Genomic DNA, 22,231 nt, shown 5'->3' with positions numbered 1-22,231 from the left:
CCATGTTCACACTATTGCAAGCTCTGTTGTTTTCCAAAACTACGAAACCATAAAATTCAAGTCCATAATTACATGAAAGAGGCACTGCTGGGAGTTGAACACGGGATCTCCTGTTTACGAAACAGGCACTTTGACCAACTAAGCCACAGTGCCTCTGTAAATGCCCATTTCACACTATTGTGAGCTCTGTTTTTTTCCAAAACTCTGAATCCATAAAATTGAAATCTCCAACTTCCTGAGCAAGGCACTGCTGGGAGTTGAACCCAGGATCTCCTGTTTACTAAACAGGCGCTTTAACCAACTAAGCCACAGCGCCTCTGTAAATGCCATGTTCACACTATTGCAAGCTCTGTTGTTTTCCAAAACTCCGAAACGATAAAATTGAATTCTCTAACTTCCTGAGCAAGGCACTGCTGGGAGTTGAACCCAGGATCTCCTGTTTACTAAACAGGCACTTTTCCAAAACTGCGAATCCATAAAATTGAAATCACCAACTTCCTGAGCAAGGCACTGCTGGAGTTGAACCCAGGATCTCCTGTTTACGAAACAGGCACTTTGACAAACTAAGCCACAGTGCCTCTGTAAATGCCCATTTCACACTATTGTGAGCTCTGTTTTTTTCCAAAACTCCGAATACATAAAATTGAAATCTCCAACTTCCTGAGCAAGGCACTGCTGGGAGTTGAACCCAGGATCTCCTGTTTACTAAACAGGCGCTTTAACCAACTAAGCCACAGCGCCGCTGTAAATGCCATGTTCACACTCTTGCAAGCTCTGTTGTTTTCCAAAACTACGAAACCATGAAATTCAAGTCCATAATTACATGAAAGAGGCACTGCTGGGAGTTGAACCCAGGATCTCCTGTTTACTAAACAGGCGCTTTAACCAACTAAGCCACAGCACCGCTGTAAATGCCATGTTCACACTATTGCAAGCTCTGTTGTTTTTCAAAACTCCGAAACCATAAAAGTGAAGTCTCTAACTTCCTGAGCAAGGCACTGCTGGGAGTTGAACCCATGATCTCCTGTTTACAAGACAGGCACTTTAACCAACTAAGCCACAGCACCTCTGTAAATCCAAGGTTCACACTATTGTAAGCTCTGTTCTTTTCCATACCTACGAAACAATAAAGTTTAAGTCTCCAACTTCCTGAGCAAGGCACTGCTGGGAGTTGAACCCAGGATCTCCTGTTTACTAAACAGGCACTTTAACCAACTAAGCCACAGCACCGCTGTAAATGCCATGTTCACACTATTGCAAGCTCTGTTGTTTTCCAAAACTCCAAAACCATAAAATTGAAATCTCTATCTTCCTGAGCAAGGCACTGCTGGGAGTTGATCCCAGGATCTCCTGTTTACTAAACAGGCACTTTAACCAACTAAGCCACAGCGCCGCTGTAAATGCCATGTTCACACTCTTGCAAGCTCTGTTGTTTTCCAAAACTACGAAACCATAAAATTCAAGTCCATAATTACATGAAAGAGGCACTGCTGGGAGTTGAACCCAGGATCTCCTGTTTACTAAACAGGCGCTTTAACCAACTAAGCCACAGCACCGCTGTAAATGCCATGTTCACACTATTGCAAGCTCTGTTGTTTTCCAAAACTCCGAAACCATAAAATTGAATTCTCTAACTTCCTGAGCAAGGCACTGCTGGGAGTTGAACCCAGGATCTCCTGTTTACTAAACAGGCACTTTTCCAAAACTGCGAATCCATAAAATTGAAATCTCCAACTTCCTGAGCAAGGCACTGCTGGAGTTGAACCCAGGATCTCCTGTTTACGAAACAGGCACTTTGACCAACTAAGCCACAGTGCCTCTGTAAATGCCCATTTCACACTATTGTGAGCTCTGTTTTTTTCCAAAACTCTGAATCCATAAAATTGAAATCTCCAACTTCCTGAGCAAGGCACTGCTGGGAGTTGAACCCATGATCTCCTGTTTACAAGACAGGCACTTTAACCAACTAAGACACAGCGCCTCTGTAAATCCAAGGTTCAAACTATTGTAAGCTCTGTTGTTTTCCAAACCTACGAAACAATAAAGTTTAAGTCTCTAACTTCCTGAGCAAGGCACTGCTGGGAGTTGAACCCAGGATGTCCTGTTTACTAAACAGGCACTTTTCCAAAACTGCGAATCCATAAAATTGAAATCTCCAACTTCCTGAGCAAGGCACTGCTGGGAGTTGAACCCAGGATCTCCTGTTTACGAAACAGGCACTTTGACCAACTAAGCCACAGTGCCTCTGTAAATGCCCATTTGACACTATTGTGAGCTCTGTTTTTTTCCAAAACTCCGAATACATAAAATTGAAATCTCCAACATCCTGAGCAAGTCACTGCTGGGAGTTGAACCCAGGATCTCGTGTTTACTAAACAGGCCCTTTTACCAACTAAGCCACAGCGCCGCTGTAAATGCAATGTTCACACTATTGCAAGCTCTGTTGTTTTCCAAAACTCCGAATACATAAAATTGAAATCTCTAACTTCCTGAGCAAGGCACTGCTGGGAGTTGAACCCAGGATCTCCTGTTTACTAAACAGGCACTTTAACCAACTAAGCCACAGCGCTGCTGTAAATGCCATGTTCACACTATTGCAAGCTCTGTTGTTTTCCAAAACTACGAAACCATAAAATTCAAGTCCATAATTACATGAAAGAGGCACTGCTGGGAGTTGAACACGGGATCTCCTGTTTACGAAACAGGCACTTTGACCAACTAAGCCACAGTGCCTCTGTAAATGCCCATTTCACACTATTGTGAGCTCTGTTTTTTTCCAAAACTCTGAATCCATAAAATTGAAATCTCCAACTTCCTGAGCAAGGCACTGCTGGGAGTTGAACCCAGGATCTCCTGTTTACTAAACAGGCGCTTTAACCAACTAAGCCACAGCGCCTCTGTAAATGCCATGTTCACACTATTGCAAGCTCTGTTGTTTTCCAAAACTCCGAAACGATAAAATTGAATTCTCTAACTTCCTGAGCAAGGCACTGCTGGGAGTTGAACCCAGGATCTCCTGTTTACGAAACAGGCACTTTGACAAACTAAGCCACAGTGCCTCTGTAAATGCCCATTTCACACTATTGTGAGCTCTGTTTTTTTCCAAAACTCCGAATACATAAAATTGAAATCTCCAACTTCCTGAGCAAGGCACTGCTGGGAGTTGAACCCAGGATCTCCTGTTTACTAAACAGGCGCTTTAACCAACTAAGCCACAGCGCCGCTGTAAATGCCATGTTCACACTCTTGCAAGCTCTGTTGTTTTCCAAAACTACGAAACCATGAAATTCAAGTCCATAATTACATGAAAGAGGCACTGCTGGGAGTTGAACCCAGGATCTCCTGTTTACTAAACAGGCACTTTAACCAACTAAGCCACAGCACCGCTGTAAATGCCATGTTCACACTATTGCAAGCTCTGTTGTTTTTCAAAACTCCGAAACCATAAAAGTGAAGTCTCTAACTTCCTGAGCAAGGCACTGCTGGGAGTTGAACCCAGGATCTCCTGTTTACTAAACAGGCGCTTTAACCAACTAAGCCACAGCACCGCTGTAAATGCCATGTTCACACTATTGCAAGCTCTGTTGTTTTCCAAAACTACGAAACCATAAAATTGAAATCTCTAACTTCTTGAGCAAGGCACTGCTGGGAGTTGAACCCATGATCTCCTGTTTACAAGACAGGCACTTTAACCAACTAAGCCACAGCACCTCTGTAAATCCAAGGTTCACACTATTGTAAGCTCTGTTCTTTTCCATACCTACGAAACAATAAAGTTTAAGTCTCCAACTTCCTGAGCAAGGCACTGCTGGGAGTTGAACCCAGGATCTCCTGTTTACTAAACAGGCACTTTAACCAACTAAGCCACAGCACCGCTGTAAATGCCATGTTCACACTATTGCAAGCTCTGTTGTTTTCCAAAACTCCAAAACCATAAAATTGAAATCTCTATCTTCCTGAGCAAGGCACTGCTGGGAGTTGAACCCAGGATCTCCTGTTTACTAAACAGGCACTTTAACCAACTAAGCCACAGCGCTGCTGTAAATGCCATGTTCACACTATTGCAAGCTCTGTTGTTTTCCAAAACTCCGAAACGATAAAATTGAATTCTCTAACTTCCTGAGCAAGGCACTGCTGGGAGTTGAACCCAGGATCTCCTGTTTACTAAACAGGCGCTTTAACCAACTAAGCCACAGCGCCGCTGTAAATGCCATGTTCACACTCTTGCAAGCTCTGTTGTTTTCCAAAACTACGAAACCATAAAATTCAAGTCCATAATTACATGAAAGAGGCACTGCTGGGAGTTGAACCCAGGATCTCCTGTTTACTAAACAGGCGCTTTAACCAACTAAGCCACAGCACCGCTGTAAATGCCATGTTCACACTATTGCAAGCTCTGTTGTTTTCCAAAACTCCGAAACCATAAAATTGAATTTTCTAACTTCCTGAGCAAGGCACTGCTGGGAGTTGAACCCAGGATCTCCTGTTTACTAAACAGGCACTTTTCCAAAACTGCGAATCCATAAAATTGAAATCTCCAACTTCCTGAGCAAGGCACTGCTGGAGTTGAACCCAGGATCTCCTGTTTACGAAACAGGCACTTTGACCAACTAAGCCACAGTGCCTCTGTAAATGCACATTTCACACTATTGTGAGCTCTGTTTTTTTCCAAAACTACGAAACCATAAAATTCAAGTCCATAATTACATGAAAGAGGCACTGCTGGGAGTTGAACCCAGGATCTCCTGTTTACTAAACAGGCGCTTTAACCAACTAAGCCACAGCACCGCTGTAAATGCCATGTTCACACTATTGCAAGCTCTGTTGTTTTCCAAAACTCCGAAACCATAAAATTGAATTCTCTAACTTCCTGAGCAAGGCACTGCTGGGAGTTGAACCCAGGATGTCCTGTTTACTAAACAGGCACTTTTCCAAAACTGCGAATCCATAAAATTGAAATCTCCAACTTCCTGAGCAAGGCACTGCTGGGAGTTGAACCCAGGATCTCCTGTTTACGAAACAGGCACTTTGACCAACTAAGCCACAGTGCCTCTGTAAATGCCCATTTGACACTATTGTGAGCTCTGTTTTTTTCCAAAACTCCGAATACATAAAATTGAAATCTCCAACATCCTGAGCAAGTCACTGCTGGGAGTTGAACACAGGATCTCGTGTTTACTAAACAGGCCCTTTTACCAACTAAGCCACAGCGCCGCTGTAAATGCAATGTTCACACTATTGCAAGCTCTGTTGTTTTCCAAAACTCCGAATACATAAAATTGAAATCTCTAACTTCCTGAGCAAGGCACTGCTGGGAGTTGAACCCAGGATCTCCTGTTTACTAAACAGGCACTTTAACCAACTAAGCCACAGCGCTGCTGTAAATGCCATGTTCACACTATTGCAAGCTCTGTTGTTTTCCAAAACTACGAAACCATAAAATTCAAGTCCATAATTACATGAAAGAGGCACTGCTGGGAGTTGAACACGGGATCTCCTGTTTACGAAACAGGCACTTTGACCAACTAAGCCACAGTGCCTCTGTAAATGCCCATTTCACACTATTGTGAGCTCTGTTTTTTTCCAAAACTCTGAATCCATAAAATTGAAATCTCCAACTTCCTGAGCAAGGCACTGCTGGGAGTTGAACCCAGGATCTCCTGTTTACTAAACAGGCGCTTTAACCAACTAAGCCACAGCGCCTCTGTAAATGCCATGTTCACACTATTGCAAGCTCTGTTGTTTTCCAAAACTCCGAAACGATAAAATTGAATTCTCTAACTTCCTGAGCAAGGCACTGCTGGGAGTTGAACCCAGGATCTCCTGTTTACGAAACAGGCACTTTGACAAACTAAGCCACAGTGCCTCTGTAAATGCCCATTTCACACTATTGTGAGCTCTGTTTTTTTCCAAAACTCCGAATACATAAAATTGAAATCTCCAACTTCCTGAGCAAGGCACTGCTGGGAGTTGAACCCAGGATCTCCTGTTTACTAAACAGGCGCTTTAACCAACTAAGCCACAGCGCCGCTGTAAATGCCATGTTCACACTCTTGCAAGCTCTGTTGTTTTCCAAAACTACGAAACCATGAAATTCAAGTCCATAATTACATGAAAGAGGCACTGCTGGGAGTTGAACCCAGGATCTCCTGTTTACTAAACAGGCACTTTAACCAACTAAGCCACAGCACCGCTGTAAATGCCATGTTCACACTATTGCAAGCTCTGTTGTTTTTCAAAACTCCGAAACCATAAAAGTGAAGTCTCTAACTTCCTGAGCAAGGCACTGCTGGGAGTTGAACCCAGGATCTCCTGTTTACTAAACAGGCGCTTTAACCAACTAAGCCACAGCACCGCTGTAAATGCCATGTTCACACTATTGCAAGCTCTGTTGTTTTCCAAAACTACGAAACCATAAAATTGAAATCTCTAACTTCTTGAGCAAGGCACTGCTGGGAGTTGAACCCATGATCTCCTGTTTACAAGACAGGCACTTTAACCAACTAAGCCACAGCACCTCTGTAAATCCAAGGTTCACACTATTGTAAGCTCTGTTCTTTTCCATACCTACGAAACAATAAAGTTTAAGTCTCCAACTTCCTGAGCAAGGCACTGCTGGGAGTTGAACCCAGGATCTCCTGTTTACTAAACAGGCACTTTAACCAACTAAGCCACAGCACCGCTGTAAATGCCATGTTCACACTATTGCAAGCTCTGTTGTTTTCCAAAACTCCAAAACCATAAAATTGAAATCTCTATCTTCCTGAGCAAGGCACTGCTGGGAGTTGAACCCAGGATCTCCTGTTTACTAAACAGGCACTTTAACCAACTAAGCCACAGCGCTGCTGTAAATGCCATGTTCACACTATTGCAAGCTCTGTTGTTTTCCAAAACTCCGAAACGATAAAATTGAATTCTCTAACTTCCTGAGCAAGGCACTGCTGGGAGTTGAACCCAGGATCTCCTGTTTACTAAACAGGCGCTTTAACCAACTAAGCCACAGCGCCGCTGTAAATGCCATGTTCACACTCTTGCAAGCTCTGTTGTTTTCCAAAACTACGAAACCATAAAATTCAAGTCCATAATTACATGAAAGAGGCACTGCTGGGAGTTGAACCCAGGATCTCCTGTTTACTAAACAGGCGCTTTAACCAACTAAGCCACAGCACCGCTGTAAATGCCATGTTCACACTATTGCAAGCTCTGTTGTTTTCCAAAACTCCGAAACCATAAAATTGAATTTTCTAACTTCCTGAGCAAGGCACTGCTGGGAGTTGAACCCAGGATCTCCTGTTTACTAAACAGGCACTTTTCCAAAACTGCGAATCCATAAAATTGAAATCTCCAACTTCCTGAGCAAGGCACTGCTGGAGTTGAACCCAGGATCTCCTGTTTACGAAACAGGCACTTTGACCAACTAAGCCACAGTGCCTCTGTAAATGCCTATTTCACACTATTGTGAGCTCTGTTTTTTTCCAAAACTCTGAATCCATAAAATTGAAATCTCCAACTTCCTGAGCAAGGCACTGCTGGGAGTTGAACCCATGATCTCCTGTTTACAAGACAGGCACTTTAACCAACTAAGACACAGCGCCTCTGTAAATCCAAGGTTCAAACTATTGTAAGCTCTGTTGTTTTCCAAACCTACGAAACAATAAAGTTTAAGTCTCTAACTTCCTGAGCAAGGCACTGCTGGGAGTTGAACCCAGGATCTCCTGTTTACTAAACAGGCACTTTTCCAAAACTGCGAATCCATAAAATTGAAATCTCCAACTTCCTGAGCAAGGCACTGCTGGGAGTTGAACCCAGGATCTCCTGTTTACGAAACAGGCACTTTGACCAACTAAGCCACAGTGCCTCTGTAAATGCCCATTTGATACTATTGTGAGCTCTGTTTTTTTCCAAAACTCCGAATACATAAATTTGAAATCTCCAACTTCCTGAGCAAGTCACTGCTGGGAGTTGAACCCAGGATTTCGTGTTTACTAAACAGGCCCTTTTACCAACTAAGCCACAGCGCTGCTGTAAATGCAATGTTCACACTATTGCAAGCTCTGTTGTTTTCCAAAACTCCGAATACATAAAATTGAAATCTCTAACTTCCTGAGCAAGGCACTGCCGGGAGTTGAACCCAGGATCTCCTGTTTACTAAACAGGCACTTTAACCAACTAAGCCACAGCGCTGCTGTAAATGCCATGTTCACACTATTGCAAGCTCTGTTGTTTTCCAAAACTACGAAACCATAAAATTCAAGTCCATAATTACATGAAAGAGGCACTGCTGGGAGTTAAACACGGGATCTCCTGTTTACGAAACAGGCACTTTGACCAACTAAGCCACAGTGCCTCTGTAAATGCCCATTTCACACTATTGTGAGCTCTGACTTTTTTTCAAAACTCCGAATACATAAAATTGAAATCTCCAACTTCCTGAGCAAGGCACTGCTGGGAGTTGAACCCAGGATCTCCTGTTTACTAAACAGGCTCTTTAACCAACTAAGCCACAGCGCCTCTGTAAATGCCATGTTCACACTATTGCAAGCTCTGTTGTTTTCCAAAACTCCGAAACGATAAAATTGAATTCTCTAACTTCCTGAGCAAGGCACTGCTGGGAGTTGAACCCAGGATCTCCTGTTTACTAAACAGGCACTTTTCCAAAACTGCGAATCCATAAAATTGAAATCTCCAACTTCCTGAGCAAGGCACTGCTGGAGTTGAACCCAGGATCTCCTGTTTACGAAACAGGCGCTTTAACCAACTAAGCCACAGCGCCGCTGTAAATGCCATGTTCACACTATTGCAAGCTCTGTTGTTTTCCAAAACTACGAAACCATAAAATTCAAGTCCATAATTACATGAAAGAGGCACTGCTGGGAGTTAAACCCAGGATCTCCTGTTTACTAAACAGGCACTTTAACCAACTAAGCCACAGCACCGCTGTAAATGCCATGTTCACACTATTGCAAGCTCTGTTGTTTTTCAAAACTCAAAAACCAAAAAATTGAAATCTCTAACTTCCTGAGCAAGGCACTGCTGGGAGTTGAACCCAGGATGTCCTGTTTACTAAACAGGCACTTTAACCAACTAAGCCACAGCGCTGCTGTAAATGCCATGTTCACACTATTGCAAGCTCTGTTGTTTTCCAAAACTACGAAACCATAAAATTCAAGTCCATAATTACATGAAAGAGGCACTGCTGGGAGTTGAACCCAGGATCTCCTGTTTACTAAACAGGCACTTTAACCAACTAAGCCACAGCACCGCTGTAAATGCCATGTTCACACTATTGCAAGCTCTGTTGTTTTCCAAAACTCCAAAACCATAAAATTGAAGGCTCTAACTTCCTGAGCAAGGCACTGCTGGGAGTTGAACCCAGGATCTCATGTTTACAAGACAGGCACTTTAACCAACTAAGCCACAGCACCTCTGTAAATGCAAGGTTCACACTATTGTAAGCTCTGTTCTTTTCCAAAACTACGAAACCATAAAATTCAAGTCCATAATTACATGAAAGAGGCACTGCTGGGAGTTGAACCCAGGATGTCCTGTTTACTAAACAGGCGCTTTAACCGACTAAGCCACAGCACCGCTGTAAATGCCATGTTCACACTATTGCAAGCTCTGTTGTTTTTCAAAACTCCGAAACCATAAAATTGAAGTCTCTAACTTCCTGAGCAAGGCACTGCTGGGAGTTGAACCCAGGATCTCCTGTTTACTAAACAGGCGCTTTAACCAACTAAGCCACAGCACCGCTGTAAATGCCATGTTCACACTATTGCAAGCTCTGTTGTTTTCCAAAACTACGAAACCATAAAATTGAAATCTCTAACTTCCTGAGCAAGGCACTGCTGGGAGTTGAACCCAGGATCTCCTGTTTACTAAACAGGCACTTTTCCAAAACTGCGAATCCATAAAATTGAAATCTCCAACTTCCTGAGCAAGGCACTGCTGGGAGTTGAACCCAGGATCTCCTGTTTACGAAACAGGCACTTTGACCAACTAAGCCACAGTGCCTCTGTAAATGCCCATTTGATACTATTGTGAGCTCTGTTTTTTTCCAAAACTCCGAATACATAAATTTGAAATCTCCAACTTCCTGAGCAAGTCACTGCTGGGAGTTGAACCCAGGATCTCGTGTTTACTAAACAGGCCCTTTTACCAACTAAGCCACAGCGCTGCTGTAAATGCAATGTTCACACTATTGCAAGCTCTGTTGTTTTCCAAAACTCCGAATACATAAAATTGAAATCTCTAACTTCCTGAGCAAGGCACTGCTGGGAGTTGAACCCAGGATCTCCTGTTTACTAAACAGGCACTTTAACCAACTAAGCCACAGCGCTGCTGTAAATGCCATGTTCACACTATTGCAAGCTCTGTTGTTTTCCAAAACTACGAAACCATAAAATTCAAGTCCATAATTACATGAAAGAGGCACTGCTGGGAGTTAAACACGGGATCTCCTGTTTACGAAACAGGCACTTTGACCAACTAAGCCACAGTGCCTCTGTAAATGCCCATTTCACACTATTGTGAGCTCTGACTTTTTTTCAAAACTCCGAATACATAAAATTGAAATCTCCAACTTCCTGAGCAAGGCACTGCTGGGAGTTGAACCCAGGATCTCCTGTTTACTAAACAGGCTCTTTAACCAACTAAGCCACAGCGCCTCTGTAAATGCCATGTTCACACTATTGCAAGCTCTGTTGTTTTCCAAAACTCCGAAACGATAAAATTGAATTCTCTAACTTCCTGAGCAAGGCACTGCTGGGAGTTGAACCCAGGATCTCCTGTTTACTAAACAGGCACTTTTCCAAAACTGCGAATCCATAAAATTGAAATCTCCAACTTCCTGAGCAAGGCACTGCTGGAGTTGAACCCAGGATCTCCTGTTTACGAAACAGGCGCTTTAACCAACTAAGCCACAGCGCCGCTGTAAATGCCATGTTCACACTATTGCAAGCTCTGTTGTTTTCCAAAACTACGAAACCATAAAATTCAAGTCCATAATTACATGAAAGAGGCACTGCTGGGAGTTAAACCCAGGATCTCCTGTTTACTAAACAGGCACTTTAACCAACTAAGCCACAGCACCGCTGTAAATGCCATGTTCACACTATTGCAAGCTCTGTTGTTTTTCAAAACTCAAAAACCAAAAAATTGAAATCTCTAACTTCCTGAGCAAGGCACTGCTGGGAGTTGAACCCAGGATGTCCTGTTTACTAAACAGGCACTTTAACCAACTAAGCCACAGCGCTGCTGTAAATGCCATGTTCACACTATTGCAAGCTCTGTTGTTTTCCAAAACTACGAAACCATAAAATTCAAGTCCATAATTACATGAAAGAGGCACTGCTGGGAGTTGAACCCAGGATCTCCTGTTTACTAAACAGGCACTTTAACCAACTAAGCCACAGCACCGCTGTAAATGCCATGTTCACACTATTGCAAGCTCTGTTGTTTTCCAAAACTCCAAAACCATAAAATTGAAGGCTCTAACTTCCTGAGCAAGGCACTGCTGGGAGTTGAACCCAGGATCTCATGTTTACAAGACAGGCACTTTAACCAACTAAGCCACAGCACCTCTGTAAATGCAAGGTTCACACTATTGTAAGCTCTGTTCTTTTCCAAAACTACGAAACCATAAAATTCAAGTCCATAATTACATGAAAGAGGCACTGCTGGGAGTTGAACCCAGGATCTCCTGTTTACTAAACAGGCGCTTTAACCAACTAAGCCACAGCACCGCTGTAAATGCCATGTTCACACTATTGCAAGCTCTGTTGTTTTCCAAAACTACGAAACCATAAAATTGAAATCTCTAACTTCTTGAGCAAGGCACTGCTGGGAGTTGAACCCACGATCTCCTGTTTACAAGACAGGCACTTTAACCAACTAAGCCACAGCACCTCTGTAAATCCAAGGTTCACACTATTGTAAGCTCTGTTCTTTTCCATACCTACGAAACAATAAAGTTTAAGTCTCCAACTTCCTGAGCAAGGCACTGCTGGGAGATAAACCCAGGATCTCCTGTTTACTAAACAGGCACTTTAACCAACTAAGCCACAGCACCGCTGTAAATGCCATGTTCACACTATTGCAAGCTCTGTTGTTTTCCAAAACTCCAAAACCATAAAATTGAAATCTCTAACTTCCTGAGCAAGGCACTGCTGGGAGTTGAACCCAGGATCTCCTGTTTACTAAACAGGCACTTTAACCAACTAAGCCACAGCGTCGCTGTAAATGCCATGTTCACACTATTGCAAGCTCTGTTGTTTTCCAAAACTCCGAAACCATAAAATTGAAATCACTAACTTCCTGAGCAAGGCACTGCTGGAGTTGAACCCAGGATCTCCTGTTTACGAAACAGGCACTTTGACCAACTAAGCCACAGTGCCTCTGTAAATGCCCATTTGACACTATTGTGAGCTCTGTTTTTTTCCAAAACTCCGAATACATAAAATTGAAATCTCCAACTTCCTGAGCAAGGCACTGCTGGGAGTTGAACCCAGGATCTCCTGTTTACTAAACAGGCGCTTTAACCAACTAAGCCACAGCGCCGCTGTAAATGCCATGTTCACACTATTGCAAGCTCTGTTGTTTTCCAAAACTACGAAACCATAAAATTCAAGTCCATAATTACATGAAAGAGGCACTGCTGGGAGTTGAACCCAGGATGTCCTGTTTACTAAACAGGCGCTTTAACCAACTAAGCCACAGCACCGCTGTAAATGCCATGTTCACACTATTGCAAGCTCTGTTGTTTTTCAAAACTCCGAAACCATAAAATTGAAGTCTCTAACTTCCTGAGCAAGGCACTGCTGGGAGTTGAACCCAGGATCTCCTGTTTACTAAACAGGCACTTTAACCAACTAAGCCACAGCACCGCTGTAAATGCCATGTTCACACTATTGCAAGCTCTGTTGTTTTCCAAAACTACGAAACCATAAAATTGAAATCTCTAACTTCTTGAGCAAGGCACTGCTGGGAGTTGAACCCACGATCTCCTGTTTACAAGACAGGCACTTTAACCAACTAAGCCACAGCACCTCTGTAAATCCAAGGTTCACACTATTGTAAGCTCTGTTCTTTTCCATACCTACGAAACAATAAAGTTTAAGTCTCCAACTTCCTGAGCAAGGCACTGCTGGGAGTTGAACCCAGGATCTCCTGTTTACTAAACAGGCACTTTAACCAACTAAGCCACAGCACCGCTGTAAATGCCATGTTCACACTATTGCAAGCTCTGTTGTTTTCCAAAACTCCAAAACCATAAAATTGAAATCTCTAACTTCCTGAGCAAGGCACTGCTGGGAGTTGAACCCAGGATCTCCTGTTTACTAAACAGGCGCTTTAACCAACTAAGCCACAGCGCCGCTGTAAATGCCATGTTCACACTATTGCAAGCTCTGTTGTTTTCCAAAACTCCGAAACCATAAAATTGAAATCACTAACTTCCTGAGCAAGGCACTGCTGGAGTTGAACCCAGGATCTCCTGTTTACGAAACAGGCACTTTGACCAACTAAGCCACAGTGCCTCTGTAAATGCCCATTTGACACTATTGTGAGCTCTGTTTTTTTCCAAAACTCCGAATACATAAAATTGAAATCTCCAACTTCCTGAGCAAGGCACTGCTGGGAGTTGAACCCAGGATCTCCTGTTTACTAAACAGGCGCTTTAACCAACTAAGCCACAGCGCCGCTGTAAATGCCATGTTCACACTATTGCAAGCTCTGTTGTTTTCCAAAACTCCGAAACCATAAAATTGAAATCACTAACTTCCTGAGCAAGGCACTGCTGGAGTTGAACCCAGGATCTCCTGTTTACGAAACAGGCACTTTGACCAACTAAGCCACAGTGCCTCTGTAAATGCCCATTTGACACTATTGTGAGCTCTGTTTTTTTCCAAAACTCCGAATACATAAAATTGAAATCTCCAACTTCCTGAGCAAGGCACTGCTGGGAGTTGAACCCAGGATCTCCTGTTTACTAAACAGGCGCTTTAACCAACTAAGCCACAGCGCCGCTGTAAATGCCATGTTCACACTATTGCAAGCTCTGTTGTTTTCCAAAACTACGAAACCATAAAATTCAAGTCCATAATTACATGAAAGAGGCACTGCTGGGAGTTGAACACGGGATCTCCTGTTTACGAAACAGGCACTTTGACCAACTAAGCCACAGTGCCTCTGTAAATGCCCATTTCACACTATTGTGAGCTCTGTTTTTTTCCAAAACTCTGAATCCATAAAATTGAAATCTCTAACTTCCTGAGCAAGGCACTGCTGGGAGTTGAACCCAGGATCTCCTGTTTACTAAACAGGCGCTTTAACCAACTAAGCCACAGCACCGCTGTAAATGCCCTGTTCACACTATTGCAAGCTCTGTTGTTTTCCAAAACTACGAAATCATAAAATTGAAATCTCTAACTTCTTGAGCAAGGCACTGCTGGGAGTTGAACCCATGATCTCCTGTTTACAAGACAGGCACTTTAACCAACTAAGCCACAGCGCCTCTGTAAATCCAAGGTTCACACTATTGTAAGCTCTATTCTTTTCCATACCTACGAAACAATAAAGTTTAAGTCTCCAACTTCCTGAGGAAGGCACTGCTGGGAGTTGAACCCAGGATCTCCTGTTTACGAAACAGGCACTTTGACCAACTAAGCCACAGTGCCTCTGTAAATGCCCATTTCACACTATTGTGAGCTCTGTTTTTTTCCAAAACTCTGAATCCATAAAATTGAAATCTCTAACTTCCTGAGAAAGGCACTGCTGGGAGTTGAACCCAGGATCTCCTGTTTACAAGACAGGCACTTTGACCAACTAAGCCACAGTGCCTCTGGAAATGCCTATTTCACACTATTGTAAGCTCTGTTCTTTTCCAAACCTACGAAACAATAAAGTTTAAGTCTCCAACTTCCTGAGGAAGGCACTGCTGGGAGTTGAACCCAGGATCTCCTGTTTACTAAACAGGCTCTTTAACCAACTAAGCCACAGCACCGCTGTAAATGCCATGTTCACACTATTGCAAGCTCTGTTGTTTTCCAAAACTACGAAACCATAAAATTCAAGTCCATAATTACATGAAAGAGGCACTGCTGGGAGTTGAACACGGGATCTCCTGTTTACGAAACAGGCACTTTAACCAACTAAGCCACAGCGCCTCTGTAAATCCAAGGTTCAAACTATTGTAAGCTATGTTGTTTTCCAAACCTACGAAACCGTAAAGTTTAAGTCTGCAACTTCCTGAGCAATGCACTTTGACCAACTAAGCCACAGTGCCTCTGGAAATGCCTATTTCACACTATTGTAAGCTCTGTTCTTTTCCAAACCTACGAAACAATAAAGTTTAAGTCTCCAACTTCCTGAGGAAGACACTGCTGGGAGTTGAACCCAGGATCTCCTGTTTACGAAACAGGCACTTTGACCAACTAAGCCACAGCGCCGCTGTAAATGGCATGTTCACACTATTGCAAGCTCTGTTGTTTTCCAAAACTCCGAAACCATAAAATTGAAATCTCTAACTTCCTGAGCAAGGCACTGCTGGGAGTTGAACCCAGGATCTCCTGTTTACTAAACAGGCACTTTTCCAAAACTGCGAATCCATGAAATTGAAATCTCCAACTTCCTGAGCAAGGCACTGCTGGGAGTTGAACCCAGGATCTCCTGTATACAAGACAGGCACTTTAACCAACTAAGCCACAGCGCCTCTGTAAATCCAAAGTTCAAACTATTGTGAGCTCTTTTTTTTTCCAAAACTCTGAATCCATAAAATTGAAATCTCCAACCTCCTGAGCAAGGCACTGCTGGGAGTTGAACCCAGGATCTCCTGTTTACTAAACAGGCGCTTTAACCAACTAAGCCACAGCACCGCTGTAAATGCCCTGTTCACACTATTGCAAGCTCTGTTGTTTTCCAAAACTACGAAATCATAAAACTGAAATCTCTAACTTCTTGAGCAAGGCACTGCTGGGAGTTGAACCCATGATCTCCTGTTTACAAGACAGGCACTTTAACCAACTAAGCCACAGCGCCTCTGTAAATCCAAGGTTCACACTATTGTAAGCTCTGTTCTTTTCCATACCTACGAAACAATAAAGTTTAAGTCTCCAACTTCCTGAGGAAGGCACTGCTGGGAGTTGAACCCAGGATCTCCTGTTTACGAAACAGGCACTTTGACCAACTAAGCCACAGTGCCTCTGTAAAAGCCCATTTCACACTATTGTGAGCTCTGTTTTTTTCCAAACCTACGAAACAATAAAGTTTAAGTCTCCAACTTCCTGAGGAAGGCACTGCTGGGAGTTGAACCCAGGATCTCCTGTTTATTAAACAGGCTCTTTAACCAACTAAGCCACAGCACCGCTGTAAATGCCATGTTCACACTATTGCAAGCTCTGTTGTTTTCCAAAACTACGAAACCATAAAATTCAAGTCCATAATTACATGAAAGAGGCACTGCTGGGAGTTGAACACGGGATCTCCTGTTTAAGAAACAGGCACTTTGACCAACTAATCCACAGTGCCTCTGTAAATGCCCATTTCACACTATTGTGAGCTCTGTTTTTTTCCAAAACTCTGAATCCATAAAATTGAAATCTCTAACTTCCTGAGCAAGGCACTGCTGGGAGTTGAACCCAGGATCTCCTGTTTACAAGACAGGCACTTTAACCAACTAAGCCACAGCGCCTCTGTAAATCCAAGGTTCAAACTATTGTAAGCTATGTTGTTTTCCAAACCTACGAAACCATAAAGTTTAAGTCTGCAACTTCCTGAGCAATGCACTTTGACCAACTAAGCCACAGTGCCTCTGGAAATGCCTATTTCACACTATTGTAAGCTCTGTTCTTTTCCAAACCTACGAAACAATAAAGTTTAAGTCTCCAACTTCCTGAGGAAGACACTGCTGGGAGTTGAACCCAGGATCTCCTGTTTACGAAACAGGCACTTTGACCAACTAAGCCACAGCGCCGCTGTAAATGGCATGTTCACACTATTGCAAGCTCTGTTGTTTTCCAAAACTCCGAAACCATAAAATTGAAATCTCTAACTTCCTGAGCAAGAAACTGCTGGGAGTTGAACCCAGGATCTCCTGTTTACTAAACAGGCACTTTTCCAAAACTGCGAATCCATGAAATTGAAATCTCCAACTTCCTGAGCAAGGCACTGCTGGGAGTTGAACCCAGGATCTCCTGTATACAAGACAGGCACTTTAACCAACTAAGCCACAGCGCCTCTGTAAATCCAAAGTTCAAACTATTGTGAGCTCTTTTTTTTTCCAAAACTCTGAATCCATAAAATTGAAATCTCCAACTTCCTGAGCAAGGCACTGCTGGGAGTTGAACCCAGGATCTCCTGTTTACTAAACAGGCGCTTTAACCAACTAAGCCACAGCACCGCTGTAAATGCCCTGTTCACACTATTGCAAGCTCTGTTGTTTTCCAAAACTACGAAATCATAAAATTGAAATCTCTAACTTCTTGAGCAAGGCACTGCTGGGAGTTGAACCCATGATCTCCTGTTTACAAGACAGGCACTTTAACCAACTAAGCCACAGCGCCTCTGTAAATCCAAGGTTCACACTATTGTAAGCTCTGTTCTTTTCCATACCTACGAAACCATAAAATTGAAATCTCTAACTTCCTGAGCAAGGCACTGCTGGGAGTTGAACCCAGGATCTCCTGTTTACTAAACAGGCACTTTTCCAAAACTGCGAATCCATAAAATTGAAATCTCCAACTTCCTGAGCAAGGCACTGCTGGGAGTTGAACCCAGGATCTCCTGTATACAAGACAGGCACTTTAACCAACTAAGCCACAGCGCCTCTGTAAATCCAAAGTTCAAACTATTGTGAGCTCTTTTTTTTTCCAAAACTCTGAATCCATAAAATTGAAATCTCCAACTTCCTGAGCAAGGCACTGCTGGGAGTTGAACCGAGGATCTCCTGTTTACAAGACAAGCACTTTAACCAACTAAGCCACAGCGCCTCTGTAAATCCAAGGTTCAAACTATTGTAAACTCTGTTGTTTTCCAAACCTACGAAACCATAAAGTTTAAGTCTCTAACTTCCTGAGCAAGGCACTGCTGGGAGTTGAACCCAGGATCTCCTGTTTACTAAACAGGCGCTTTAACCAACTAAGCCACAGCGCCGCTGTAAATGCCATGTTCACACTATTGCAAGCTCTGTTGTTTTCCAAAACTCCGAAACCATAAAATTGAAATCTCTAACTTCCTGAGCAAGGCACTGCTGGGAGTTGAACCCAGGATCTCCTGTTTACTAAACGGGCACTTTTCCAAAACTGCGAATCCATAAAATTGAAATCAACAACTTCCTGAGCAAGGCACTGCTGGGAGTTGAACCCAGGATCTCCTGTTTACTAAACAGGCGCTTTAACCAACTAAGCCACAGCGCCGCTGTAAATGCCATGTTCACACTATTGCAAGCTCTGTTGTTTTCCAGAACTACGGAACCATAAAATTCAAGTCCATAATTACATGAAAGAGGCACTGCTGGGAGTCTTAGTAACCATAAAATTGAAATCTCTAACTTCCTGAGCAAGGCACTGCTGGGAGTTGAACCCAGGATCTCCTGTTTACTAAACAGGCACTTTTCCAAAACTGCGAATCCATAAAATTGAAATCTCCAACTTCCTGAGCAAGTCACTGCTGGGAGTTGAACCCAGGATCTCCTGTTTACGAAACAGGCACTTTGACCAACTAAGCCACAGTGCCTCTGTAAATGCCCATTTCACACTATTGTGAGCTCTGTTTTTTTCCAAAACTCTGAATCCATAAAATTGAAATCTCCAACTTCCTGAGAAAGGCACTGCTGGGAGTTGAACCCAGGATCTCCTGTTTACAAGACAGGCACTTTGACCAACTAAGCCACAGTGCCTCTGGAAATGCCTATTTCACACTATTGTAAGCTCTGTTCTTTTCCAAACCTACGAAACAATAAAGTTTAAGTCTCCAACTTCCTGAGGAAGGCACTGCTGGGAGTTGAACCCAGGATCTCCTGTTTACTAAACAGGCACTTTAAGCAACTAAGCCACAGCGCCGCTGTAAATGCCATGTTCACACTATTGCAAGCTCTGTTGTTTTCCAAATCTCCGAAACCAAAAAATTGAAATCTCTAACTTCCTGAGCAAGGCACTGCTGGGAGTTGAACCCAGGATCTCCTGTTTATTAAACAGGCACTTTTCCAAAACTGCGAATCCATAAAATTGAAATCTCCAACTTCCTGAGCAAGGCACTGCTGGGAGTTGAACCCGGGATCTCCTGTTTACGAAACAGTCACTTTGACCAACTAAGCCACAGCGCCGCTGTAAATGCCATGTTCACACTATTGCAAGCTCTGTTGTTTTCCAAAACTCCGAAACCATAAAATTGAAATCTCTAACTTCCTGAGCAAGGCACTGCTGGGAGTTGAACCCAGGATCTCCTGTTTACTAAACAGGCACTTTTCCAAAACTGCGAATCCATAAAATTGAAATCTCCAACTTCCTGAGCAAGGCACTGCTGGGAGTTGAACCCAGGATCTCCTGTATACAAGACAGGCACTTTAACCAACTAAGCCACAGCGCCTCTGTAAATCCAAAGTTCAAACTATTGTAAGCTCTGTTGTTTTCCAAACCTACGAAACCATAAAGTTTAAGTCTGCAACTTCCTGAGCAATGCACTTTGACCAACTAAGCCACAGTGCCTCTGGAAATGCCTATTTCACACTATTGTAAGCTCTGTTCTTTTCCAAACCTACGAAACAATAAAGTTTAAGTCTCCAACTTCCTGAGGAAGGCACTGCTGGGAGTTGAACCCAGGATCTCCTGTTTATTAAACAGGCTCTTTAACCAACTAAGCCACAGCACCGCTGTAAATGCCATGTTCACACTATTGCAAGCTCTGTTGTTTTCCAAAACTACGAAACCATAAAATTCAAGTCCATAATTACATGAAAGAGGCACTGCTGGGAGTTGAACACGGGATCTCCTGTTTAAGAAACAGGCACTTTGACAAACTAATCCACAGTGCCTCTGTAAATGCCCATTTCACACTATTGTGAGCTCTGTTTTTTTCCAAAACTCTGAATCCATAAAATTGAAATTTCCAACTTCCTGAGCAAGGCACTGCTGGGAGTTGAACCCAGGATCTCCTGTTTACAAGACAGGCACTTTAACCAACTAAGCCACAGCGCCGCTGTAAATGCCATGTTCACACTATTGCAAGCTCTGTTGTTTTCCAAATCTCCGAAACCAAAAAATTGAAATCTCTAACTTCCTGAGCAAGGCACTGCTGGGAGTTGAACCCAGGATCTCCTGTTTATTAAACAGGCACTTTTCCAAAACTGCGAATCCATAAAATTGAAATCTCCAACTTCCTGAGCAAGGCACTGCTGGGAGTTGAACCCGGGATCTCCTGTTTACGAAACAGTCACTTTGACCAACTAAGCCACAGCGCCGCTGTAAATGCCATGTTCACACTATTGCAAGCTCTGTTGTTTTCCAAAACTCCGAAACCATAAAATTGAAATCTCTAACTTCCTGAGCAAGGCACTGCTGGGAGTTGAACCCAGGATCTCCTGTTTACTAAACAGGCACTTTTCCAAAACTGCGAATCCATAAAATTGAAATCTCCAACTTCCTGAGCAAGGCACTGCTGGGAGTTGAACCCAGGATCTCCTGTATACAAGACAGGCACTTTAACCAACTAAGCCACAGCGCCTCTGTAAATCCAAAGTTCAAACTATTGTAAGCTCTGTTGTTTTCCAAACCTACGAAACCATAAAGTTTAAGTCTGCAACTTCCTGAGCAATGCACTTTGACCAACTAAGCCACAGTGCCTCTGGAAATGCCTATTTCACACTATTGTAAGCTCTGTTCTTTTCCAAACCTACGAAACAATAAAGTTTAAGTCTCCAACTTCCTGAGGAAGGCACTGCTGGGAGTTGAACCCAGGATCTCCTGTTTATTAAACAGGCTCTTTAACCAACTAAGCCACAGCACCGCTGTAAATGCCATGTTCACACTATTGCAAGCTCTGTTGTTTTCCAAAACTACGAAACCATAAAATTCAAGTCCATAATTACATGAAAGAGGCACTGCTGGGAGTTGAACACGGGATCTCCTGTTTAAGAAACAGTCACTTTGACCAACTAAGCCACAGCGCCGCTGTAAATGCCATGTTCACACTATTGCAAGCTCTGTTGTTTTCCAAAACTCCGAAACCATAAAATTGAAATCTCTAACTTCCTGAGCAAGGCACTGCTGGGAGTTGAACCCAGGATCTCCTGTTTACTAAACAGGCACTTTTCCAAAACTGCGAATCCATAAAATTGAAATCTCCAACTTCCTGAGCAAGGCACTGCTGGGAGTTGAACCCAGGATCTCCTGTATACAAGACAGGCACTTTAACCAACTAAGCCACAGCGCCTCTGTAAATCCAAAGTTCAAACTATTGTAAGCTCTGTTGTTTTCCAAACCTACGAAACCATAAAGTTTAAGTCTGCAACTTCCTGAGCAATGCACTTTGACCAACTAAGCCACAGTGCCTCTGGAAATGCCTATTTCACACTATTGTAAGCTCTGTTCTTTTCCAAACCTACGAAACAATAAAGTTTAAGTCCAGGATCTCCTGTTTACTAAACAGGCACTTTTCCAAAAATGCGAATCCATAAAATTGAAATCTCCAACTTCCTGAGCAAGGCACTGCTGGAGTTGAACCCAGGATCTCCTGTTTACGAAACAGGCACTTTGACCAACTAAGCCACAGTGCCTCTGTAAATGCCCATTTCACACTATTGTGAGGTCTTTTTTTTTCCAAAACTCTGAAACCATAAAATTGAAATCTCTAACTTCCTGAGCAAGGCACTGCTGGGAGTTGAACCCAGGATCTCCTGTTTACTAAACAGGCACTTTTCCAAAAATGCGAATCCATAAAATTGAAATCTCCAACTTCCTGAGCAAGGCACTGCTGGAGTTGAACCCAGGATATCCTGTTTACGAAACAGGCACTTTGACCAACTAAGCCACAGTGCCTCTGTAAATGCCCATTTCACACTATTGTGAGCTCTTTTTTTTTCCAAAACTCTGAATCCATAAAATTGAAATCTCCAACTTCCTGAGCAAGGCACTGCTGGGAGTTGAACCCAGGATCTCCTGTTTACAAGACAGGCACTTTAACCAACTAAGCCACAGCGCCTCTGTAAATCCAAGGTTCAAACTATTGTAAACTCTGTTGT

At 43.1% G+C, this 22,231-nt stretch overlaps 21 non-coding genes across 21 annotated transcripts; all 21 read right to left on the bottom strand.

Annotated features, from left to right (window-relative positions):
* Positions 1-2,170: 2,170 nt before the first annotated feature.
* Positions 2,171-2,244, bottom strand: trnat-cgu. Its single transcript has one exon. It is a non-coding gene; the product is annotated as a tRNA-Thr (tRNA).
* A 2,733-nt stretch (positions 2,245-4,977) lies between these two features.
* Positions 4,978-5,051, bottom strand: trnat-cgu. The gene has a single exon. It is a non-coding gene; the product is annotated as a tRNA-Thr (tRNA).
* Positions 5,052-7,784: 2,733 nt separating this feature from the next.
* trnat-cgu lies at positions 7,785-7,858 on the bottom strand. The gene has a single exon. It is a non-coding gene; the product is annotated as a tRNA-Thr (tRNA).
* A 2,082-nt stretch (positions 7,859-9,940) lies between these two features.
* On the bottom strand, positions 9,941-10,014 carry trnat-cgu. The gene has a single exon. It is a non-coding gene; the product is annotated as a tRNA-Thr (tRNA).
* A 4,424-nt stretch (positions 10,015-14,438) lies between these two features.
* On the bottom strand, positions 14,439-14,512 carry trnat-ugu. The gene has a single exon. It is a non-coding gene; the product is annotated as a tRNA-Thr (tRNA).
* An 89-nt stretch (positions 14,513-14,601) lies between these two features.
* On the bottom strand, positions 14,602-14,675 carry trnat-cgu. The gene has a single exon. It is a non-coding gene; the product is annotated as a tRNA-Thr (tRNA).
* An 89-nt stretch (positions 14,676-14,764) lies between these two features.
* Positions 14,765-14,838, bottom strand: trnat-ugu. The gene has a single exon. It is a non-coding gene; the product is annotated as a tRNA-Thr (tRNA).
* Positions 14,839-15,635: 797 nt separating this feature from the next.
* On the bottom strand, positions 15,636-15,709 carry trnat-ugu. The gene has a single exon. It is a non-coding gene; the product is annotated as a tRNA-Thr (tRNA).
* Positions 15,710-16,124: 415 nt separating this feature from the next.
* trnat-cgu lies at positions 16,125-16,198 on the bottom strand. Its single transcript has one exon. It is a non-coding gene; the product is annotated as a tRNA-Thr (tRNA).
* Positions 16,199-16,287: 89 nt separating this feature from the next.
* Positions 16,288-16,361, bottom strand: trnai-aau. The gene has a single exon. It is a non-coding gene; the product is annotated as a tRNA-Ile (tRNA).
* Positions 16,362-16,613: 252 nt separating this feature from the next.
* Positions 16,614-16,687, bottom strand: trnat-ugu. Its single transcript has one exon. It is a non-coding gene; the product is annotated as a tRNA-Thr (tRNA).
* Positions 16,688-17,158: 471 nt separating this feature from the next.
* On the bottom strand, positions 17,159-17,232 carry trnat-ugu. The gene has a single exon. It is a non-coding gene; the product is annotated as a tRNA-Thr (tRNA).
* A 515-nt stretch (positions 17,233-17,747) lies between these two features.
* Positions 17,748-17,821, bottom strand: trnat-ugu. The gene has a single exon. It is a non-coding gene; the product is annotated as a tRNA-Thr (tRNA).
* A 997-nt stretch (positions 17,822-18,818) lies between these two features.
* trnat-ugu lies at positions 18,819-18,892 on the bottom strand. The gene has a single exon. It is a non-coding gene; the product is annotated as a tRNA-Thr (tRNA).
* Positions 18,893-19,507: 615 nt separating this feature from the next.
* On the bottom strand, positions 19,508-19,581 carry trnat-ugu. Its single transcript has one exon. It is a non-coding gene; the product is annotated as a tRNA-Thr (tRNA).
* A 208-nt stretch (positions 19,582-19,789) lies between these two features.
* On the bottom strand, positions 19,790-19,863 carry trnai-aau. Its single transcript has one exon. It is a non-coding gene; the product is annotated as a tRNA-Ile (tRNA).
* A 252-nt stretch (positions 19,864-20,115) lies between these two features.
* Positions 20,116-20,189, bottom strand: trnat-ugu. The gene has a single exon. It is a non-coding gene; the product is annotated as a tRNA-Thr (tRNA).
* A 452-nt stretch (positions 20,190-20,641) lies between these two features.
* Positions 20,642-20,715, bottom strand: trnat-ugu. Its single transcript has one exon. It is a non-coding gene; the product is annotated as a tRNA-Thr (tRNA).
* A 208-nt stretch (positions 20,716-20,923) lies between these two features.
* Positions 20,924-20,997, bottom strand: trnai-aau. Its single transcript has one exon. It is a non-coding gene; the product is annotated as a tRNA-Ile (tRNA).
* A 352-nt stretch (positions 20,998-21,349) lies between these two features.
* On the bottom strand, positions 21,350-21,423 carry trnat-ugu. Its single transcript has one exon. It is a non-coding gene; the product is annotated as a tRNA-Thr (tRNA).
* A 694-nt stretch (positions 21,424-22,117) lies between these two features.
* trnat-ugu lies at positions 22,118-22,191 on the bottom strand. Its single transcript has one exon. It is a non-coding gene; the product is annotated as a tRNA-Thr (tRNA).
* Between the last annotated feature and the right edge of the window lie 40 nt (positions 22,192-22,231).

Source organism: Cyclopterus lumpus, chromosome 15 (genome assembly GCF_009769545.1).
Source record: "Cyclopterus lumpus isolate fCycLum1 chromosome 15, fCycLum1.pri, whole genome shotgun sequence".
Classification (NCBI taxonomy): Eukaryota; Metazoa; Chordata; class Actinopteri; order Perciformes; family Cyclopteridae; genus Cyclopterus; species Cyclopterus lumpus.
The sequence above is the reverse complement of the archived record's forward strand: the minus strand, read 5'-3'. Positions and strand labels throughout refer to the sequence as shown.